Here is an 11775-nt window from a genome sequence, read left to right on the forward strand (position 1 = left end):
TAAGATGAAACGATATAGGGAAAGATGCAGGGTTCTGCTGTGGTTCCAAAAAAAAAACAAGCATGGAATTCAGAGCCACATTATAGAAATACTGAGGCATATTATGCAACAGTCATCTCAAAGCCAGTCAACAATGTGATGTAATGGTATGATGTAACTGCCCACCCCTGCCCGCCACTCCCGCAAGGAAAAAATAAGTAAATGATGTTTTGATCTTGGTTTAAATTTTAAATCTGCAACATATAGAGTAATGTTGGTGATGGCTATATACCCTCTCAACTGCTCAAAGCACCAGGAAAATGTTGCCTTCACTGTTAGGAACCCCAGTTTCTCATAGTCACAGACATTCCAAAGAGGATGGCCAAGAGATCAAGCTTATCTGAGGTCAGTTTAGTGGAAGGAGAGCTGCAGACTCTGGAGTTATTTGAAAGAAGAGCCTGTGAAATAGGAGACAGGGCAGCCACTTGAAGGGTCCTCCCTGGGAAGCAGAAATTAAACTTGTTCCAGGAGGCATGGAATGGTAGGGCCAGAGTCAAGGGTGGAAGTTATATAGAGTTCATGTTCAGCACCATATAAAGGAGATTTTTTGCCAGGAAGAGTTTGACTGAAGAGCAAGCCTGGCTGGTAGGCAATCACAATAAAGACAGCCATTGGGGTGGAGATGCTGGAGAATGGTGCAGCCAGGGTGGTCAACTTGGTTGTCATTCAAGACAAACCTATGATTTTATTATTGGGGCAAGGGGTTTTTCTCAGATATGACACATATGAGAACTAAGAACTTCTGGTTCTTAGTGGATAGCTAAGAACTTCTGGTCCCTAAAGCCTGACAGAGCAACAAGCCAAATGCCTCTCACCTCACTTCTCATAAGGTCTGAAATTTCATTTCTTCAAGCCTTGAAAGCTCACCTTAGCCTGACAAGGATAAAGGAGACAGGTGCCCAAAGTCACATTTATAGACTTCCAGATGAACTTAGACCACACTCCAGACAGTGGCCAGAGGCAGCCCCAGAGCCAGCACAGGGAAGGGGAGGCTGGAAGGAGCTTGGAACCTGTGTGTCCTTGACCAGTTGTATGTGTGCAGTTATTCAAAACATGGACTGACTTGTAAAAATAGATATGGTTTAAATAAATAAAGTTCTCCTCCCACTAAATGTCTCGTCCTAGCTGGGAGCTTCTTGTGTGTCTTTCTTGGGACATTTTGATAAATATTAACACATAGATATTCTCCTTGCACTCATTCTTACATGAATGGTAGCAATGTTAGACTCAACAGATTTTTTCCACTTTTCTCCATAATATGATCAAATTTCAATGAACAAAAGAGTAGCAATATTTAAAACAAATGCTCACAATTTCCTTTTTTTAAGTGTAAATTCAATTCGCCAACATATAGTACATCATTAGTTTAAGATGTAGTGTTCAATTATATATCATTTGCATATAACACCGAGTGTTCTTCTCATCACACATCCTCCTTAATGCTCATAACCCAGTTACCCCATCTCCCCACCTACTACCCCTCCAGTACCTCTAAGTTTGCTTCCCAGAGTTAAGAGTCTCTCATGGCTTGTCTCCCTCTCTGATTTCTTCCCATTCAGTTTTCCCTCCCTTTGCCTATGATCCTCTGGGCTTTCTCTTATATTCCACATATGAGTGAAACCATATGATAATGGTCTTTCCCCAATTGGCTTATTTCATGATACCTTCCAGTTCCATCCACATCAATGTAAATAACAAGTATTCATCATTTTTGATGGCTGAGTAATATCCCAATATTCCAATATTTGGTAACATATCACTGAGTAATAGTCTTCTTTATCCATTCATCTGTCAAAGGACATCTCAGCTCCTTCCACAGTTTGGCTATTGTGGACATTGTTAAGTATGAACATTGTCCAAGGGTACAGAGGCCCCTTCAGATCACTACATTTTTATCTTTGGGGTAAATACCTAATAGTGCTGGGAAAATTGGACAGTCACATGCAAAAGAATGAAATTGGATCATTTTCTTACACTATACACAAAGATAAACTCAAAATGGGTAGAAGACCTAAATGTGAGACAAGAATCCATCAAAATCCTAGAGAACACAGATAGCAACCTCTCCAACCATGGCTGTAGCAGCTTCTTGCTAGACACATCTCTAAAGGCAAGGAAAACAAAAGTAAAAATGAACTATTGAAACTTCAAGATAAAAAGCTTCTGCAGAGCAAAGAAAGCAGTCAACAAAACTAAAAGATAACCTACAGAATGGGAGAAGAGATTTGCAAATGACATGTCAGATAAAAGGCTAGTATATATCTATATCTATATCTATATCTATATCTATATCTATATCTATCTATCTATATATATAGAATATATAGTATCTATAAAGAACTTATTAAACTCAACACCCCCAAAACAAATAATTTGATCAAGAAATGGGCAGAAGACATGAACAGACATTTCTTCAAAGACAACATACAAATGGCCAACAGACACATGCAAATATGCTCCACATCACTCATATCAGGGAAATACAAATCAAAACCACAATGAGATACCACCTTATACCAGTCAGAATGGCTAAAATTAACAAGGCAGGAAACGACAAATGTTGGCGAGGATGTAGAGAAAGGAGAACCCTCTTGCGCTGTTGGTGGGAATGCAAGCTGGTGCAGCTATTCTGGAAAACAGTGTGGAGGTTCCTCAAAATGTTAAAACAGAGCTACCCTATGACCCAGTAATTGCACTACTAGGTATTTACCCCAAAGACAGCTTCCTTTTTAAGTCTGGTCCAGCTTGAGGCATACACAGCTGTGATTCCATTATTTTACTTCATCAGCACCTGACTTAACCAACGTATAAAGTCATCAAATCATGGTGTTGTTATCCTTTCATTAAATATATCTTAAAATTTGTATTTCCTACACCCTTGTTTCCTCTCTAATTGAGAGCAGCAATGATCCTTACCTTGGATAAAATTTAAAAGGAGATATTTGCATTGATTATATGCAGTTCTTAAGAGTATAGCACTATTTATTGACACTAATGGTTGCATGTGGAATCTCGAATGCATTAATAAGTGGTCCTGAAAGTAAGTTGCTCTTCTCTGAGAGGTTAACTAACTCTTTTAGGAAACCAATTAGAAAACTGGGATATCTGATTCTTGAATGGTATTTGATTCACTGAGAGTCTGTTACATGTCATCAACAGTCAGGGGCTTCTAAATGTTAGCCACTGACTAAAACCTTCATTTCCTTTCTTTAGTTCTTAAACTTGTCCTTTCTATTTTTGTAGATGAGACCCAGAGATCTACTTTCTTGACTATTGACTAAAAGTAGCAAAAGAGGCACTAACACAGTTGTCCTGTTTAATTCCAAAAGCTAACCCTCTTGGACAGTTCTCTGTTGAGTAAACCACTTCCTTGCTGTGGGGAAATGGAGTCACAATGCTGATCATTACTTTGAAATGACAGAGGGGAGCAGTCTTGTATTCAATTTTGTTCCTTCACAATACTAGGTATGCTGGAGCCCCAGTACCTTAGAATGTGACCTTAGCTGGAGATAGGGTCTTTACGGAGGTGAATGAGTTAAAGTGAGGTCATTAGGTTAAATCCTAGTCCAATATGACTGGTGTCCTTATAAAAAGGAAAATCTGGACACAGGAACCAGCACACAGGCAAGGTGAAGTGATAGGGGAGGAAGACAACCATCTATAAGCTAATGAGAGAAGCCTGGAACAGAGCGCTCCCTCACAGCTATCTTAGGGGAACCAACCCTGCGGATGTCTTGATTTCTGAATTCTAGCTTCCAGAACTGGGAGACAATAAATTTCTGTTGTTTAAGCCAAACTTTGTGCTACTCTATTACAGAACCATATAATGGTATTAACATGGCATCGGTTGGGCAAAATCATGGAGTAAAGCAATACTTACAAGCTCATCTAGTCCACCTTCTTGCTCCTAAGCATCTTTCCCAGATGAATACCTTTAAAAAGAAACTGTGATACATCTGCCCAGAAGTGTTTCATATGTGGTTAAGAACAAAGACTCTTGGGGCAAACTACTGGAGTCAAAACCCAGTTCTGCCCTTAGCGCTGGCTTAACCATAGGTGGGTACTTAATTTCTCTAAACCTTGCTTTCCTCATCTATACACTGGGGATAACAAGAGTACCTACCTCAGACAGTTACAAGAATTAAATTAGTAAGTGCAAGTCAAAACTTAGCACAGTGCTCAATAAATGTTAGCTGTTGTTTCTGTTTATTTTGTTGGCACCTTCTCCAATTGGCTGAGGTTCATGGCAGAACCAAGCTGTAGGCCAGCCCCACCACAGTCTGTTATTTGAATGGATTGTCCAAAGACAAGGATGAGAGCAATATTCCGATTTTTGCTCTTCCCAACTTTATAAGTTAAGTGTGATAAGAAAGGATTGGATTCACAGAAGAGCACTCAGAATGACAGGGACAAGAAGCAAGATCTGTGGGAGAGAAAAACAACCACACAAAACAGCCTTTGGTCACCATTCTCTCAATACAGACCCGGTCCTGCCTAAGGTACTATGACAAAGATGGAGGACCGGCCTGACAAGGCCTGCAGTTACTAAGACATGTGTTAGAATTGGAGTAGCAGAGTTACAAGGCCCTTCAGATCCCTGACTCATCTTCTAATTTCAAAAAAAAAAAAAAAAAGGAACAGAAGCCCTGAAAGATAAGAAGACTGCAACAAGATTACCGTTATTTTCACAGTAAAGCAAAGCTCAGATAAGACATGGGTCTCTTGTTTTGCAAGAAGGATAAGAGACTTCTGTTATATAGAAGGAAGACTGACCCTAGACAGTGATGCATAGAGATCTAAGAGCTCCAACATCATCCCTGAAGAGTTGCAGAAATGAGATGATGATGATGATGATGATGACGATATTACCAATTATTGAGCAACTACTACATGCACGGCACTGTGTTAATTATTTTGCATGCATAAGTACCTCATTTAATCCTCACACAACAACTCTGTTTATGAAGATGAGTAGAGCTCAGATAGGACACTCAGCATGTAGAGCTAGGAGGCAGCAGTCAGGACAATCTGCTCCTACTTTGGACAGCCACCAGGTAGCCACCAGCAACAGATGCTAGTGAGGGTCCATCTGGCTTTCTGCATATATGTTTTTAGAATATCTAAGCCACAGCAACGAGAAGTCTTACCTTTTATGAGTGAAGTAGATTCACTTGGTCTTCCATATGGAGTTGTCAACTATGGAAACTACCATCAAAAAGAACTACCATGATCATCTCGATGTGAGAACAGATTCTTAATACAAAGTCTTTGATGAGATTAGGTCTGATATCTTTGTGCCACCATAAATAAGCTGAAATCGTTGTTTTTCTCCTAGATAATGACACAGCGGTATTTCCCCCTTGTACTTTTTTAGCATCATGTAGTGAAATGCAGTGGAAACCGCAGGAAATATTGTGGTTGGGTTTTGAACTTGAGCCATACAGTCAACCTGAACACTGTAACAAGCATTCTGTGAAATGGAAAAATGGGTGTGACATAACTGGGAGGTCTGGCTCCTTCTTTCAGTGACAAAGCAGCCTGGGGATGCTGAACAACAGAAACATCGTTTGGGGAACCTGACTTATGGCTCTTTAGTCCAAATGTCTCCATTTAAAGCCAAAACGAGAAACAAATCAGGGGACTCCACTTGGGATACCCCTCATTTCCAGAAGCAGTATGCTAACAGGAGGCTACATTGGAGGATACCTGCATGTGTCACTACTGGCATGTTTCCTAGCGGTTAGCATTGTTTTGGGCTCTAAGTTAGGTCATGAGCATTTCCTGAGTGTCTTCTGTTTTCAGAGCCAAGTTGAGGGCTGGCAAGATGTCCTCTTGCAGGATTGCATAAGATCTCCCTCTACATCTCATCCCTAGATGGTTAAAGTAGCAACTGCTCTTCCATTTCAGCAGGAAGTGAAGTAAGACCACCTGTTCCTTCTGTAAATTGCCAAGGAAGCTTGCAAAAGGTACATTATGAACCTAAAATACACTAGTGCAGAAAGAAAGTGAATGAATAACAGTAGAAAGATATACCATGTTTGTATATGCAAATGCGTGCTACAATGCCTTACCTGATACGATCTTCTCAACAACTGTGCAGCAGGTGCTATTATGATGAGTCATGCTACAGATGAGAAAACCAGAGATTTGAGTGTCATGCCCAAGGAAACACACACACACACACACACACACACACGCACACACACCTGACGGGACTGATGTGGAACTCATTCCTGGCTCATCAGACACTTATGGATGACTTATGGATGTCTCCACTCCTCTTGCCCCTTCCCCTCACACGCAAATTTTCAAAATGACTTATTCACATGTTCTAATTTATTGCCCTTTCTTCTAGGTGAATAAGACTTGAGCCTATGGTAAGAGAAGTTAGTCTATAAAATATTTTCACATTTCCCTATGCTACCTAAACTACCCATAATCTTTTCTTCCTCCATAGTAAAAAGGGAAAGCAGGAGAGTATTTTCTAATTAATCCAAACTCTTCTGTGATTAAAAAAAAAAAAAAAAAAGATTCCCCAAAGATTTTTTTAAAAGAAGATCCGAGATTTGTTAGGAAAATATTTTGATATTACATTGGAGTGGGTCGCTAGGAGAATGTATTCACGACATTCAAGGAAGCCAGAAGTTGTCCATCAGGAGAGGAGATTTCTCACTGCCTGGAGGTCCTCCCCACCCCCCACTGCCACCTGTTAGTGGATCTCCTCATTTGGCGGGCAGGTGGCGCAGGCTGGAAGGCTCAGCAGTTTCTTAAAATTCCCCAAGAGCAAATGGCTACATCTCACCTGAAAATGGTTGCATGAGCTGTTTTGGGGTCAAGTGTAAGGGAGATTTATTTTTTAAAATCAATTAAAACTGCAAAACAGGCAAAAAAAAAAAAAACCCCACAAAACTTTGTAGTATTTTTATAGATAGAAATAGCAAAGTCATGAAGCCAGTCCATGTGGCTGCATGTCAAGTGAATTGGACCCGGGAAACTGTTTCAAACTGGGGAGGAGGGACAGGCAAGAGGCAAAGGGGGGCAGGGTTCGCTGAGCGGCAGCATGTGCCTCGAATACTTCTCATTCTCCTCCTAACCCTTAAATACACTTCTTCCTGCCAACGAGTAGAAGGTGCCACCATCAGAAGGACTAAGTACTCAGTCCAAGGTCACATTGTCGATCAGTGGCTAAGTTGGGAGTTGAGCTCTAGTGTCTTCATTCCCAAATCCAGCCACTTTCCACTGCATGGACCTGTTCTCATGGTGATCCTTGGTTAAGGAAGCCCTAGACGTGGTGGGCCCTTTCTCCGACTGGTCTGGGGGCAAGACACTGCTGCTTCCTGAAGCCGGTCCCTGCAACACCCCACACCCCAGGGAACAAATGGAAATTGGGTGAGATTTCCCCTCCTCACTCCCTCACCTGTGCTCCATTTTTGTCAAGATAAAAGCCCGCGAGCCCAGTGGAGCCATTTGGACACTAGGGGGCACCCGGTGCTCATGAAACCCAGGGGATCCCAGGAAGGGTCCTGCAGGCCAGTTTGCTCTTCCAGGGAAGGACCACAAGCTGTCCCTCTACCGCTAGGAGACATCACTTCTAATGGATTGAAATCTACCAGGCTTCAAAACAAACGATTTCTCTGTTCAATAGCTTCCTCTTACTCTGGATTTCTTCCTTTCAGACAATCTCAATCGGGCATTCCTCTAGGTTGTCGCTGTGAGATCAGAGTAAAGGACAGGTCCCCTGTGTCCTGTGTCCGGTGGAAAAGCATCACGCCCCCAGCTCTGCTGCTGCTAGCTCTGCGATTGCCAGCCTCCAGCATAACCCAGAAAACCCTGAACGCAATCAATGATAAATGTAATAATAATAATAATAATAATAATAATAATAATAAAACCAAGCAGGTGATCACAAGCACAGGCATCACAGAAAAGTCACCCCCACCTCCAACGTCCTGTGCCCACAGCTCACTGAGCTTCAGTGCCTTCCTGGAGAAAGGAGCATGGATGGGGCAAGTCAGCCACTTGGAGAAGCCGCCGTTCATTCCACTGGGGGAAGCCCAGGGAGCAGCGGAAAGAAGGGGAGCGGCGGGGTGCTCTCATTTTGCGAAGCCCAGTGCAGAGGCCCTTCAACGAACGCCCGGGCCCTTGGCAACAGCCTTTGAAATAAGTGAGGGCTGGCAACACAGGTTTGACATGAATATGCAAATGAGAATACTCAAGTTGCCCACTTCATGCTTTTGGATCTTTTTAAAAATTCAGCCACTAACCATGACTAACAAAAAATAAAGGAGAAAGAAAAAGTTTGACCTTCACTTGGTTTCTCCCACTGACCTCCCTGTGCTGGAGCCAAGGCACTTTTCAGCCGGAGAGAGAGATGGCTGGGGTCTCAACGAGGAGCAGGGACCACGGAGCGCTGAAGACATTGTCACCTCCCCCGTCTAACAAAAGCCGGGGAATGGATAAATAGGCTCTACTCGGTTCCGTCAATCAACTGCACTTGCTCTATTTTCATTGCTGCCGCGATGTAGAAAAAGCTAATGTTTGCTACAAAGCCCCCATCAGTGTATTCAGGGAGCTCGTGGGGGGGCCTGCTGAGTAATGTCTGTAAACTTGCCAGGCCTCTAATTGTGCGGATGGTTTCCTTACAGTCTCTCCATCCTGTCACTCGGGCCCCATCATCGCTTTGGCTTCCATACCTCTCTCTTTGTTCGCCTGCTCCCTGGAGGTGGGCCTGGAGGGAGGCACCTCGGAGGCCCGCGTGTCCTTATAACTGGATGTGACAACGGGCGTGGGGAATCCGCAGGCTAAACATTATTATAGGAAAGACTTTTTGCATCATTCTCCATCACTTTTCTGAGACAGGAGCGGGAGGGGCAGGCTCTCTGGAGGGCAGCCCCACAGCAGGTGTCCATTGACAGACCCAACCTGCCTGGAGGCTGGTGGGGGGGGTGGCAATTTAACTAAAGCCTGGGACAACTGTCACACCAAACCTAAGACAAAGAGCTGGATGGTGAAGAAACAACAGCAACAAAAAAACTTATTCATCTTAGAAGATGAATTCGAACACTACACCCGTGTTCAAAATTCCTGGCCTCCTTTGAGAGGAGTCGGTTGAGGACACTTCTTTGCCTGGTGTCATCCGGGGGCTTCAGGCTGTGGCCACAGGGCTGGCGACACGAGCTGGAGCGCGGGGACAGGCCCGCTGGGCTTTATCTACTGAACACAGGCTCCTGCAGAACCAGGAGGAGGTGGCCTGTCATTTCCCAGCCCCCAGCTCCTAACCTCCCTCCTATTTTTGACAACTGTCCTTGCCTGTGGCATGACACACAAAGGCTAGGAAGGCGCTCCTGCTGCGGAAATCCGCTCTGGGCCTTCAAGGCCTCTTAGCATTGCTTGGATTCTCTCCTTATCGAGATGCAAACAGGTGTGGGGAACTGCATTGTTCAGCCGGGGACAGAGGTGCTGGACCGGTGAGGCCCTCCTGCACCAGCGCGGTGGCCACGGTCCCCTCCCTGCAGATCAGGACAGTCACCTGGGGCCTGGAAGCCTCCACGGGGGTGGGTGGGGGTACAGCCAGGTGTGGGGGCGCGGTACCCCTGCACGTCCCTGGTTCAGCCCCCTTGGCCCTCCTGCTGCGTGTAACAGGCCAGGCCATGGAATCTTCTAGCGGTGGACGAGCGGCAGTGCCCCAGAGAAACCCCATCTGGGTGGCGCCTGAAAAGCCTGCTGCACCGGATCAACCCGCTGAGGCCCATTTCTTGGTCTCCGGTCCTTTGGCAGCAGGTCTAGCCTCCTGGCTGAGGGCAGGGCGGGCAGCAGGCCGTGGGTCACCATCTGGCTGCCCTTTGGGCCAAGCTTTGTCAGATCACTAGGCTGTAGCTAATACGGGGGGGGCAGAGAACTAACTGGAAACACCTGATGTAACCTGTTTGGTCCATTAACATTGGCGCCTCTCTGGCCAGCTCCTCAGACCCCTCTTTCACTCTCTCCCTAGACAGAAGATGGGAGGAAACCCCAAGCTGAAATCCATAGGTTGAATCCCCTAATTTCAAACCTTGTGTCTTCCAGAAGTCTCTGTCAATGTAATTCTGGTTCTGATAGGAGCCAAGAAGGTCACATCCAGGTGGGGCCGGGAGGGGCCCTGGGCAGCCAGGGGCCTGTGGGCACCCACCGTCTTGCCATCTACTTGGACTCCTCTGGCCTCTCTCCCAGCACCCCGCACCCCGTTGGGTGACAGGTCAGTCCTTGGCTGCCAAAGAGTGATTGGGCCTCTTCCCCCTTCCCAACCCCGACGCGCCCCCGTAACTGCTCTCTATCCAGCATGATAACCTTTGGTAAGTTACCTCCAGAAGGACTCCCCTCTCTTGCATACCACTCCTAGGGTGCACACCTTCCATGGCCTTCTCTGCGCACTCACTAAGCCTCTTGCCCCAGGGACGGGCCTCAGGCTCCCTCAGGGAACCTGGCTGGGAGACAGTATGAACACTTAGATGGCCACTGTCCCGATGTCCTTGCTGCAGAAACTCAGCCACCCTCGGGACCAGCCGACGCATCTGCGCTCTCTCTTCAGGTGGAGTCCTTACCCTACACTCTCTAGAACACTCTCTAGTATGTTAAGCAGCAGAAGTGCCTTTGGCCTCCGTTGGATCCTTCCAGTTAATTCAAGAATTATCTGTCTGGAGCGGATACCCCAGAGTCTGCGGTCTCTCTCCCCGGGGGTCTGCAAAGTCTTTCTTATGCAAACAGGACTCCCCAATCCCCCCACCAACATCAAGCCCTGATTTGTCAGGATTCCAGGACAGGCTATAGAATGGGTTTCATTCGGAGACCTACGCCATTAATCATCTGTTTGGAATTGGGAATGAATTTCTCATGGAAACAATGTGTCGATGGGTGGTTCAGACTTCTCTCCAAATAGCAAAGAGCCGGAATCCCAACCAGGGCTCAGCTGTAGAGTAACCGCACTAGGCTTGGTTGCGTGTTTTGACAATGGAATCCACACAATCGGGAGGGAGGAGAAAACAAAAAAGAAAAGAAAAATGTTTCTGCTTTTCTGGGTACAGGACTGGCCCTGGGAAAGTTCCTAAAACAAACCAGGCCCATGGTGTCTTTGGCTTCCTGCCACTTCCCCCGTACCCCTTCTTCAGCACCTAACAGCCTCGCCTCAAGCATTCCAAGCCCCCTGCTCCGTGCCAGGCCTGGAGGTTGGGCACCCCAGGCAGGCTCGGCCCGGTCCTCCGCAGGCCGAGGGCCCCGCGGTCCACCTGCTGGCCTCCCCCCGCCCCCGGGCCCACTGCCCGGGTCGCCACCTTGGGCAGCCACACAAGGAAACAGCCCACCCCTGACCAAGCGGGTGCGCTGCCTCAGCTCAGGAGCTCCGGGTAGATGCTCTGATGGGGAAGCGGCAGGGGGCAGGGACCCCGGGACAGGAACCGCGCCTGTGACCCTACACGCGCCGGCCGCGCTGCAGGCCCTGCCCAGGTGGTTTGCCTGCCTCATTTATCCAGCAAATCCTTGAGCACCGCGAACGATGGTGTGAGCGTGAGGACTAGGGTGACAGCACAAATGAACCAAATGTCCTTGTCCTCGTGGAGCTTACGTTCTGGTCCGTCGCTTCAGGTAGTTTTCATAATAGCCCGGAAGCCTGGGACTGTCACGTCCCCGTGTGACTCAGCACGGAAGCCTGAGGCGCCCGGAGACTAACCATGCACCACAAGAACATGCTGGAAACTAGGTCTC

The sequence above is a fragment of the Canis lupus genome, chromosome 36 (genome assembly GCF_011100685.1).
Source record: "Canis lupus familiaris isolate Mischka breed German Shepherd chromosome 36, alternate assembly UU_Cfam_GSD_1.0, whole genome shotgun sequence".
Lineage (NCBI taxonomy): Eukaryota > Metazoa > Chordata > Mammalia > Carnivora > Canidae > Canis > Canis lupus.